This window comes from Perca fluviatilis, chromosome 20 (genome assembly GCF_010015445.1).
Source record: "Perca fluviatilis chromosome 20, GENO_Pfluv_1.0, whole genome shotgun sequence".
Lineage (NCBI taxonomy): Eukaryota > Metazoa > Chordata > Actinopteri > Perciformes > Percidae > Perca > Perca fluviatilis.
The window spans coordinates 34,796,939-34,807,354 of NC_053131.1; the positions used below are offsets into that span (position 1 = coordinate 34,796,939).

At 48.0% G+C, this 10,416-nt stretch overlaps 1 pseudogene; it reads right to left on the reverse strand.

Annotated features, from left to right (window-relative positions):
- Window positions 1–1,944: 1,944 nt before the first annotated feature.
- Window positions 1,945–10,416, reverse strand: part of LOC120548960 — a 47,070-nt pseudogene continuing 38,598 nt past the window's right edge.

The following is a 10,416-nucleotide window of genomic DNA, read 5'->3' on the forward strand; positions in this document are numbered from 1 at the left end:
ATTACTCTGGTTCATCAGGTAGTAACAGATTACTCTGATTCATCAGGTAGTAACAGATTACTCTGATTCATCAGGTAGTAATAGATTACTCTGATTCATCAGTTAGTAATAGATTACTCTGGTTCATCAGTTAGTAATAGATTACTCTGATTCATCAGTTAGTAATAGATTACTCTGATTCATCAGGTAGTAATAGATTACTCTGGTTCATCAGGTGATAATTACTTGCTCAAATACCAGGTAGGAGCTGTGTGTATGATAAGTGTAACATGTGTGTGTGTGTGTATAATGTGTAAACGTGTGTGTAACTGATTGATAAAGATCGGGGGCCTGTTTCACAAAAGCAGAATATAAATCCAGGATAACCGATAATCTGTGCATCCTGGCTTGGTATGTTTCACGAAGGCCGAGCCAGGCTGAGGAGGAGAGACTAGGAGCTGAGGAGGAGAGACTAGGAGCTGAGGAGGAGAGACTAGGTCAGAATGAGGAGGAGAGACTAGGGGCTGAGGAGGAGAGACTAGGAGCTGAGGAGGAGAGACTAGGTCAGAATGAGGAGGAGAGACTAGGGGCTGAGGAGGAGAGACTAGGAGCTGAGGAGGAGAGACTAGGAGCTGAGGAGGAGAGACTAGGTCAGACTGAGGAGGAGAGACTAGGTCAGACTGAGGAGGACAGACTAGGTCAGACTGAGGAGGAGAGACTAGGAGCTGAGGAGGAGAGACTAGGTCAGACTGAGGAGGAGAGACTAGGTCAGACTGAGGAGGAGAGACTAGGAGCTTAGGAGGAGAGACTAGGAGCTGAGGAGGAGAGACTAGGTCAGACTGAGGAGGAGAGAGTAGGAGCTGAGGAGGAGAGACTAGGAGCTGAGGAGGAGAGACTAGGTCAGACTGAGGAGGAGAGAGTAGGAGCTGAGGAGGAGAGACTAGGAGCTGAGGAGGAGAGACTAGGTCAGACTGAGGAGGAGAGAGTAGGAGCTGAGGAGGAGAGACTAGGAGCTGAGGAGGAGAGACTAGGTCAGACTGAGGAGGAGAGACTAGGTCAGGCTGAGGAGGAGAGACTAGGAGCTGAGGAGGAGAGACTAGGTCAGACTGAGGAGGAGAGACTAGGGGCTGAGGAGGGGAGACTAGGTCAGACTGAGGAGGAGAGACTAGGTAAGGCTGAGGAGGAGAGACTAGGGTGAGACTGAGAGGAGAGACTAGGAGCTGAGGAGGAGAGACTAGGTCAGACTGAGGAGGAGAGACTAGGTCAGACTGAGGGAGAGAGGAGCTGGGAGGGGAGGACGAGAGCTGAGGGAGGAGAGACTAGGTCAGACTGAGGAGGAGAGAGTAGGAGCTGAGGAGGGAGAGACTAGGAGCTGAGGAGGAGAGACTAGGTAAGACTGAGGAGGACAGACTAGGTCAGACTAAGGAAGAGAGACTAGGAGCTGAGGAGGAGAACTGGAGTCCAGACTGAGGAGGACAGACTAGGTCAGACTGAGGAGGAGAGACTAGGAGCTGAGGAGGGAGAGACTAGGTCAGACTGAGGAGGAGAGACTAGGTCAGGCTGAGGAGGAGAGACTAGGGTCAGACTGAGGAGGAGAAACTAGGAGCTGAGGAGGAGAGACTAGGGTCAGACTGAGGAGGGAGGAACTAGGGGTCAGACTAGGAGGGAGGAGCGGAGGAGAACTGGGAGCTGAGGAGGGAACTGGGTCGAACTGAGGAGAGAAGGCTGAGGAGGAGGACTGGGAGCTGAGGGAGGAGACAGGTCAGACTGAGGAGACGGTCAGACTGAGGAGAGGAAGACAGCGGGCTGAGGAGACGGTCAGACGCTGAGGAGGGAGGGCAGGTCAGGCTGAGGAGGAACCGGTGGGCAGGGAGGAGACTGGGTCAGGCGAGGAGGAGACTGAGGCTGGGAGGAGAACTAAGGTCAGACTGAGGAGGAGACGAGGAGCTGAGGGAGGAGACTGGGTCAGACTGGGGAGGAGATTAGGTCAGACGAGGAGGGCAGGAGCTGAGGGAGGAACTGGGTCAGACTGAGGGAGGAGGGCAGGTCGAACTGAGGAGGAGGACTGGGTCGAACTGAGGAGGAGAACTGGGAGCTGAGGGAGGAGGGCTGGGTCAGACGAGGGAGGAGAAGCCGGTCAGACTGAGGGAGGACGGAACTGGGTCAGACTGAGGAGGAGGCGAGGAGCTGAGGGAGGGCGGTCGGGCGAGGGGAGGAGAACTGGGTCAGGCAGGAGAGAGACTGGGAGCAGGAGGAGGAGGGCAGGGCTGAGGAGGACTGGAGTCAGACTGAGGGAGGAGAGACTGGGTCAGACTGAGGGAGGGAGGAGGAGACGGGCGAGGGAGGAGGAGCTGGGTCGAACTGAGGAGGGAGGGCAGGGCTGAGGGAGGAGACTGGTCAGACTGAGGAGGGAGGGCGGTCAGACTGAGGAGGAGAGACCGGGAGCTGAGGGAGGAGGAACTGGGGTCAGACTGAGGGAGGAAGACTGGGAGTCAGACGAGGAGGAGACGGGAAGCTGAGGAAGGAGAATTAAAGTCAGGCAAGGGACCCGCAGAGCATCTTGTTCAGGCCCGGTGAGTCTAAGTGGGCTTTCACACCTATAGCCTGTAACCTATACCTTTTCCTAAACCCAAATGTCCCGTTCTTGTCCCGTGTGTCCAGTAAACGTACCTTTTATAAACCCACCCGCCATCTTTTCCTCAACCTAACTGCGTCCAAAGTGACGCCAATAGTCCCGACCCAGCGTGTTTAGATAGAGCGCGTTTAGATCTGATGCTAAAGGAGACATGTAGCGTTAATAACAACGCCAAAGAGTCTGTATTTTACGTGTGGGAGTGAGAATGTGTTGGAATTCCACAGAGCCTACCGAACTATGGGTGTGAAGACTATGTTAACACTTGCCGTCTTTTTTAAAGCTGCCAGTGTTATATATATATATATATATATATATATATATATATATATATATATATATATATATATATATATATATATATATATATACACAGTACAGGTCAAAAGTTTGACACACCTTTCATTCAATGTGTTTCTTTTATTTTCATGACTATTTACACTGTAGATTCTCACTGAAGGCATCAAACCATGAATGAACACATATGGAATTATGTACTTAACAAAAAAGTGTAAATAACTGAAAACATGTCTTATATTTTATGATTCTTCAAAGTAGCCACCCTTTGCTTTTTTGATAACTCTGCAAACCCTTGGTGTTCTCTCAATGAGCTTCATGAGGTAGTCACCTTGAAATGGTTTTACCTTCACAGGTGTGCTTTGTCAGGGTTCATTAGTGGAAGTTTTCCCTTATTAATAAAAAAAAAAGCAAAGGGTGGCTACTTTGAGGAATCTAAAATATAAGACATGTTTTCAGTTATTTCCACACTTTTTTGTTAAGTACATAATTCCATATGTGTTCATTCATAGTCTTGATGCCTCAGTGAGAATCTACAATGTAAATAGTCATGAAAAAAAAAGAAATGTGAATGAGAAGGTGTGTTCCAAACCTCTTATGTAATTGCACACACACACATACATACACACATACACATACACACACACACACACACACACACACACACACACACCACACACCACCACACACACACACACACCACAGCACACCAGCAGAGACATGTGCAGAGAGCACACAGAGAGCAGAGAGAGAGAGAAAGAGAGAGAGAGACAGAGAGAGAGAGACCAGGACCCCACGGAGGGACCAGCAAGCCAGACCTAGAACGTGACAAGAAAGGCGGACGACCACAGGAGGAACTGACAGGACGATACAGCAGCAGGCACACGAGCAGGAACGAACAGCGGAGGCCGTCCAGCCACAGACAGGCACAGACCAGTGGATATGGAGGAACGGAGGACAGAAATAGAAGATGGAGCACACGACAGACAGGCAACGAAACGCACAGACCAGATCCAGATCCCGACCGACCGACCGACCGACCGACCAGATATTCCTCACCCACCCCTCCACCCCCTCTCTCCCCACTCCACCCTCTCCCTCCCACCACCCACCCACCCCCACCACCCACCACACCCCTCCCTAACTACCAACCACCCTTCCCCACCCACCCTCCCACCCCCCCCCTTCCCCACCCACCCCCCACCCACCCACCCCCCACACCCTTCCCTCCCCCCCCCCCCACCACCCACCTCCACCCACCCCCACACTCCCCACCCACCCCAATCCCACCCTCTCCACCCCTCCCCACCCCACCTCCCCCCACCCACCCACCCCTCCTCTATCCACCCACCCCCCCCCCACCCCACCACCCACATCCCCACCCACCCCCACCCTCCCCCACCCACCCCCCCATCCCCTCCCAACCACCCCAACCCCATCCCCCACCATCCACTCTCCACCCACCCACTCCACCCTCTACCCACCACCTCTCCCCACCCTCCACCCCCACCCACCCACCCACCCCCCACCCATCCCCCCCCACCCCCACCACAAAAACCCACCCCCCAACCCACCCCCACACCCACCCACCCCCCACACCTCCCCCACCCACCAACCCCACCCCCCCCCCACCCCCCCACCACCCCCCCAACCACCCACCCCCCCACCCACCCACCCCCCCACCCACCCCACCCACCCCCCCCCCCCCCCTCCCACCCACCCCTCTTACCCACCCACCCTCTCTACCTCACCTACCCTCTCTCACCTACCTACCTCTCTCTCTACTTACCTACCTCTCTCTCTCTCTACACCTACCTATATATCTACCTACCTCTCTCTCTCTCTCTCTCTCTCTCTACACCTACCTATATATCTACCTACCTACCCACCCATCCGTCCGTCCATCCATCCATCCATAATTTCTTTTATCGACATCACACAGTCTTTACTGAATCTTAAGAAGCATTTCCAGGAAAAGTAAAATCAAAAGAAGGCGGTGTTGTTTCTATCTCCTCTCTCAGGGAAGAGCGGCAGTTCACAGTTCAGACACTGGAGGTCAGCATCCCTTCAGGAAATCACTGCTGCAGCTTTCAAACATGACTTCCTTTTGGTTACAACTCAGTCTTATTAAATCCCCCAAAAGAGTGTCAAAGCTAAACCCCCTGAACCCGATTGATAACTAGAGCAGTGGTGTAGTCTAATGTATTGTAGTGGGTATACTGTACTGTATATTAATGGGCCTTTACAGTTTTAACTGCCAGCAAGTTACTTGGGATAACACTACCGATTATTGAACACATTTACAAAGACAGACTGGTGAGAAAGGCCAATAACATTGTATGTGACTACACACACACCCCCTGGCATCTCCTTTTAAACTACTGCCATCTAGGCGTCGTTTCTGCCTACACCTTCTGACCAAGAACAGATCCAAATTCTCTTTCGTACCACAAGCCATAACAGCCTTAAATCATTAAAAATAAGCTAGTCGTCAAGCTGGCCTGGTCATACCCAGTGTGTATAACACTGTAGTGTGTGATGTATATTCTTCATGTTATGCCTATCGGTGTCGTTTGTATCATATGTCTGATGTCTTGTCATAAAGTGCCTTGCGATTGTGCCGCAAACCCAACTGCCCCACGGGGACAATAAAGTTATCTACTACTACTACTACTACTACTACTACTACTACTACTACTACTATACTGTATATATGGGCCAGAATGGGCCTTTTGGGGGGGCATGTCATAGTTGGGGGGTCTGGGTGTCCTCCCCAGGAAGTTTAGTGCATTTACGACTTCATTTCCTGTATTCTGACACACTTTTATGCACCAATTTATGGTGGAAATCCCTTTATTTAGCCTACGTGAAGAAGTTAAACACAGATGACAATTCAAAATATATAAAAATTACAATGCAAAGAATGTTGTTGGTGTCATTGGGCATTTTTAAGTGGGTATATGGAAATCCTGGAGCTTTCTTAGTGGGTATACTGCCTATACCTGCGTATCACAGAGACTACACCACTGGAAACAGAGATATCCAAAATCCAAAATTCTAGGACATAATCGTGATGAAACAAGAACCTAAAACCCTAACCCCAACACTTACTCTTTTTGGGGAAGAACGGTTTCTTGTTGAACGGCCTCATCGGGGAGAGTCGTGGCTTCACAGGTTGGAGGTCGCCGAAGTCGCAGTCGCACGGGTTGGAGCCGCGATTGTACAGCTGAGACTTGATGCTGATTGGACGCTGGCGGCCGGCCATGCCCCTCTGGAAGATCTTAGCTCCACCCCCTTCACTCTTGCACTTGAAGAGTCGAAGTTTTCCTGTGGCGTCCTCCACACACTGCCACTTCTACACACACGCACACACACACACATTACATTTCATTTAGCTGACGCTTTTATCCAAAGCGACTTACAATTGCTATATATGTCAGAGGTCGCACGCAACTAGGGGTTAAGTGCCTTGCTCAGGGACACATTGGTTGATGTATCGCAGTGGGAATCGAACCCAGGTCTCCCACACCAAAGGCAGGTGTCATATCCACTGCGCCATCACCACCACCTGCACACGCATGCATGCACACACACACACACACACGCATGCACGTGCATGCGCACACACACATGCACACGCACGCAAACAAACACACATTAGCACAGACACACACACACAAAAGGCACACACGCAAACACTCACATACACAGACACATGGGCACACACACACACACAAGCACACGCATGCGCACACACAGGTGAGGGTGATTTGTCGTGACGTTTCCCCACCAAGTTGTGTTAATGTTTTGGGCGCCGCGAGCAACAGCTGCCATTAAAGCCAATGATTAATATTCCACCAGCCACGGCACGGCACGGCCCGGCCCAGAAGCGTGCGTGAAACGGCTCTCTGCTCTGCAAAAAACACGCGCCAGGCCATTCAGACACAGCAAAAGTATCCAGTCAATTTACCAAAAGACACGCCTCAAAATCATATATGTCTCCTCTGCTACACCACGGACAACAAGAGATTCATGAAGGAGGAAAAACACAATACGACATCACAGATCTTTTTGATAACGACAATGTCAGAAAAGAGAAGCGTGGAGTTTAACTGTCGGAGTGCTTGGAGTGGAAGGGAGATACTAGCTTAATAAACACCTGATTGTTCTGGAAAGTTCTTGTAGAGACTCTCGCTACCAGATGTGAGTTGCGCATGCTCACATTTAAACGGTTTATGGCATAACGCCAAGGGATCTGGCTGCATTGTGAAATCCGTAAAATAATAAACTTTTCTCATTACAAACAATAACAGAAGATGGAAATCATTTAAAAAACGTTGTAGCTACAGTATCTATGATTGTTTGATTGCTAACGTTAGCACAAAACGCCATTCCAGTGACAGCCTTTGTTGTAGTTGATTGCTAACTTGTAGCCAGCACTGAACCAACTTGGTTATGTAGGTCCATTTTTATTGTATTGACGTTACAGAAGTCTCTCGTTAGCAGGTTCTTGTCGGCTACTTCAGCCTCTAATCTAGAACTGATATCAGGGATCATGATGTGAAAATGTGTTGCCTTACGCTAATTAATAAATGACTGCTATGTAATGTACCTATCTCATTATTCTGTGGCTAACAGCAAAACAGATCTGCGTGCAAACAACCTAAATCTGGGTGAGTGTCAGCGCTGTTTGACACTGCAACGTAGAGCAGCGCCGGGAGTCAAAGGTAGGCCTCTCATCTTATACCTCCGGCCTTGCGGATTAGCTTGTAGCTCCTAGATCAAATGCATGAATTAAAGCCCAAACCCTGTTAAGTTTCCTAGACACGTAGCCTCTGTCGGGTATTCCCCACGGTTGACGGAGGCAACTCAACAAAATGCTCAACTTGGCTCCCAACGCCACACACAACGACGCCACTGTGGACACGTCTCGTTAAGCGTTTGTTTTGTTGTTTTGCAGAAGCTGAATACATTTCTACTTAGTCATTAGAGACACAAACACACAGTAGTCGACAGGCTGTTTATCAGAGCAGCCGGCAGACACTGTTGCTAAGAGACTAATCGACTGGCTAAAGGGATTTTTCGACAAGTGTAATTTACTTCAAACAAGCGTGAACACGCACACAAACACTGGGAAAAAGTTTCTGTTGTGCGGCTTCATCTTGATTCTCTTCACGTCTGCGATTCTTCAGCTTTCTGTCCCTTCATTATTGCCGTTTTTGTGTCTGTCGGCTTTCAGAGATGACATCTGGTTTTTCATCTCGCTGAGAGAAGCCTCTTATTGTTCTGTCCGCTTTCTTTAATTAAGTCTGTTTGTTTACTACAGCAGCAGCCATCGCTGTTTTCCTGCATTTATTCCAACAGAAACTCACCCTAATCCGCCAAGGTTGTTATGTTTTCATTTTGTCTGTCTGTCTGTCAGCAGGATTACAGAAAAACTCCCCGTCTGATTTTCATTAAACTTGGTGGAAGGATGTAGCATGGACCAAAGAAGAACTCATTACATTTTGGAGCGGATAAACAAATTATTTTTCACTTTCGGTAACATTGTTAGACAGCGTGTTTTGCCTTGCCGCAGGTGTGCGCTCTCTGCTCTTCTAAGTGAAGTTTTTTTGTTTTTAATGGTAAATGAAAATGTCAGCTACATTTAGTTATTAATAACATCTAAACAAAGAGGAATGAGTAATGGGATTGGGATCAAATCATTAGGATCGACAGAAAAGTAATGAAATCAAGAGTGAAGTAATGGGATAAAGTGATAAGACCCATTACTCCGTAGCATCAGGGATAATGTAGTCTGGATCCACATAAGTACATTTCCAGGATAAAGCCCAATATCCCTCCCCTTCCTCTCGCTGTGTGTTGCCGTTCTCAAACTCTTTGAGAAACAACAATAAACTTGTAGCTAGCGAGCTACACGTTGAAAATGTCAAGTTTAAAAGAAGATGTGGACGGTGCAAATAGGCAGACCTGCTCGGTTCTTTCAGGAAACGATTGTAAAGATTTATGAAGAATAGGTTGAGGGCATTTCCTCTCTAACTGGGAGGTTTTGGGAGCGATTGGTGAGATTGTTGTGGACAAAGTACACACGGAGATACACACATTTCTGGGGTGTTTCTGTGGTGTTTGTGTCATGTTGCTGGTGTTTCTGTGTCATGTTTCTGTGGTTTTTGTGTAGTATTTATGTGGTGTTTCTGTGTCATGTTTCTGTGGTTTTTGTGTCATGTTCATGTGGTGTTTGTGTCATGTTTATGTGGTGTTTGTGTGGTTTATGTGTCATGTTTATGTGGTGTTTCGGTGTCATGTTTCTGTGGTGTTTCAGTGTCATGTTTATGTGGTTTTTGTGTGGTGTTTCGGTGTCATGTTTCTGTGGTGTTTCAGTGACAAATTTCTGTGGTGTTTATGTCATATTTCTGTAGTGTTTATGTGGTGTTTCTGTGGTTTTGTGTCATGTTTCTGTGGTGTTTCTGTGGTTTTTATGTGTCATGTTTCTGTGGTGTTTCTGTGTCATGTTTCTGTGGTGTTTCTTTGTCATGTTTCTGTTGTGTTTCTGTGGTGTTTGTGTCATTTTTCTGTGGTGTTTCTGTGTCATGTTTCTGTGGTGTTTCTGTGTCATGTTTCTGTGGTGTTTCTGTGTAATTTTTCTGTGGTGTTTCTGTGTCATGTTTCTGTGGTGTTTCTGTGTCAGGTTTCTGTGGTTTTTATGTGTCATGTTTCTGTGGTTTTTCTGTGTCATGTTTCTGTGGTGTTTCTGTGGTGTTTCTGTGTCAGGTTTCTGTGGTTTTTATGTTTCATGTTTCTGTGGTGTTTCTGTGTCATGTTTCTGTGGTGTTTGCTGTGTCATTTTTCTGTGGTGTTTCTGTGTCATGTTTCTGTGGTGTTTCTGTGTCATGTATCTGTGGTCTCTGCGTACCTGTCCGGTCTGCTGGCAGGGCGTCTGGTACTCGGCTCTCTGACAGAGATCTTTGACTCGTTGGTGTTTGGGCAGAAAGTTCTCCTCCTGGGACACTTCCTTCCCCTGGACCAGCTGGTGCAGCAGCTTCCTGTTCACACAAAGTTCTGTTACCGTTTGGTTTCCTAATAAAGCTTTTATTCATCTGAATCAAAGGTCTGAGAGGACATCGTGTGGCGGGGGGGAAGGAATGGTGGTGTAATGTAACTAAGTACATCTACTCCAGTACTGTCCTTGAGTACCAGATGTTGAGGTACTTGTACTTTACTTGAGTCTTTTCTTTTCATGTCACTTTCTACTTCTACTCCGCTACATTTCAGAGAGAAATATTGTACTTTTTACTCCACTACATTCATCTGTTACAGCTTTAGTTACTAGTTACTTTAGTTACTCCGCTACATTCATCTGTTCCAGCTTTAGTTACTAGTTACTTTAGTTACTCCGCTACATTCATCTGTTCCAGCTTTAGTTACTAGTTACTTTAGTTACTCCGCTACATTCATCTGTTCCAGCTTTAGTTACTAGTTACTTTAGTTACTCCGCTACATTCATCTGT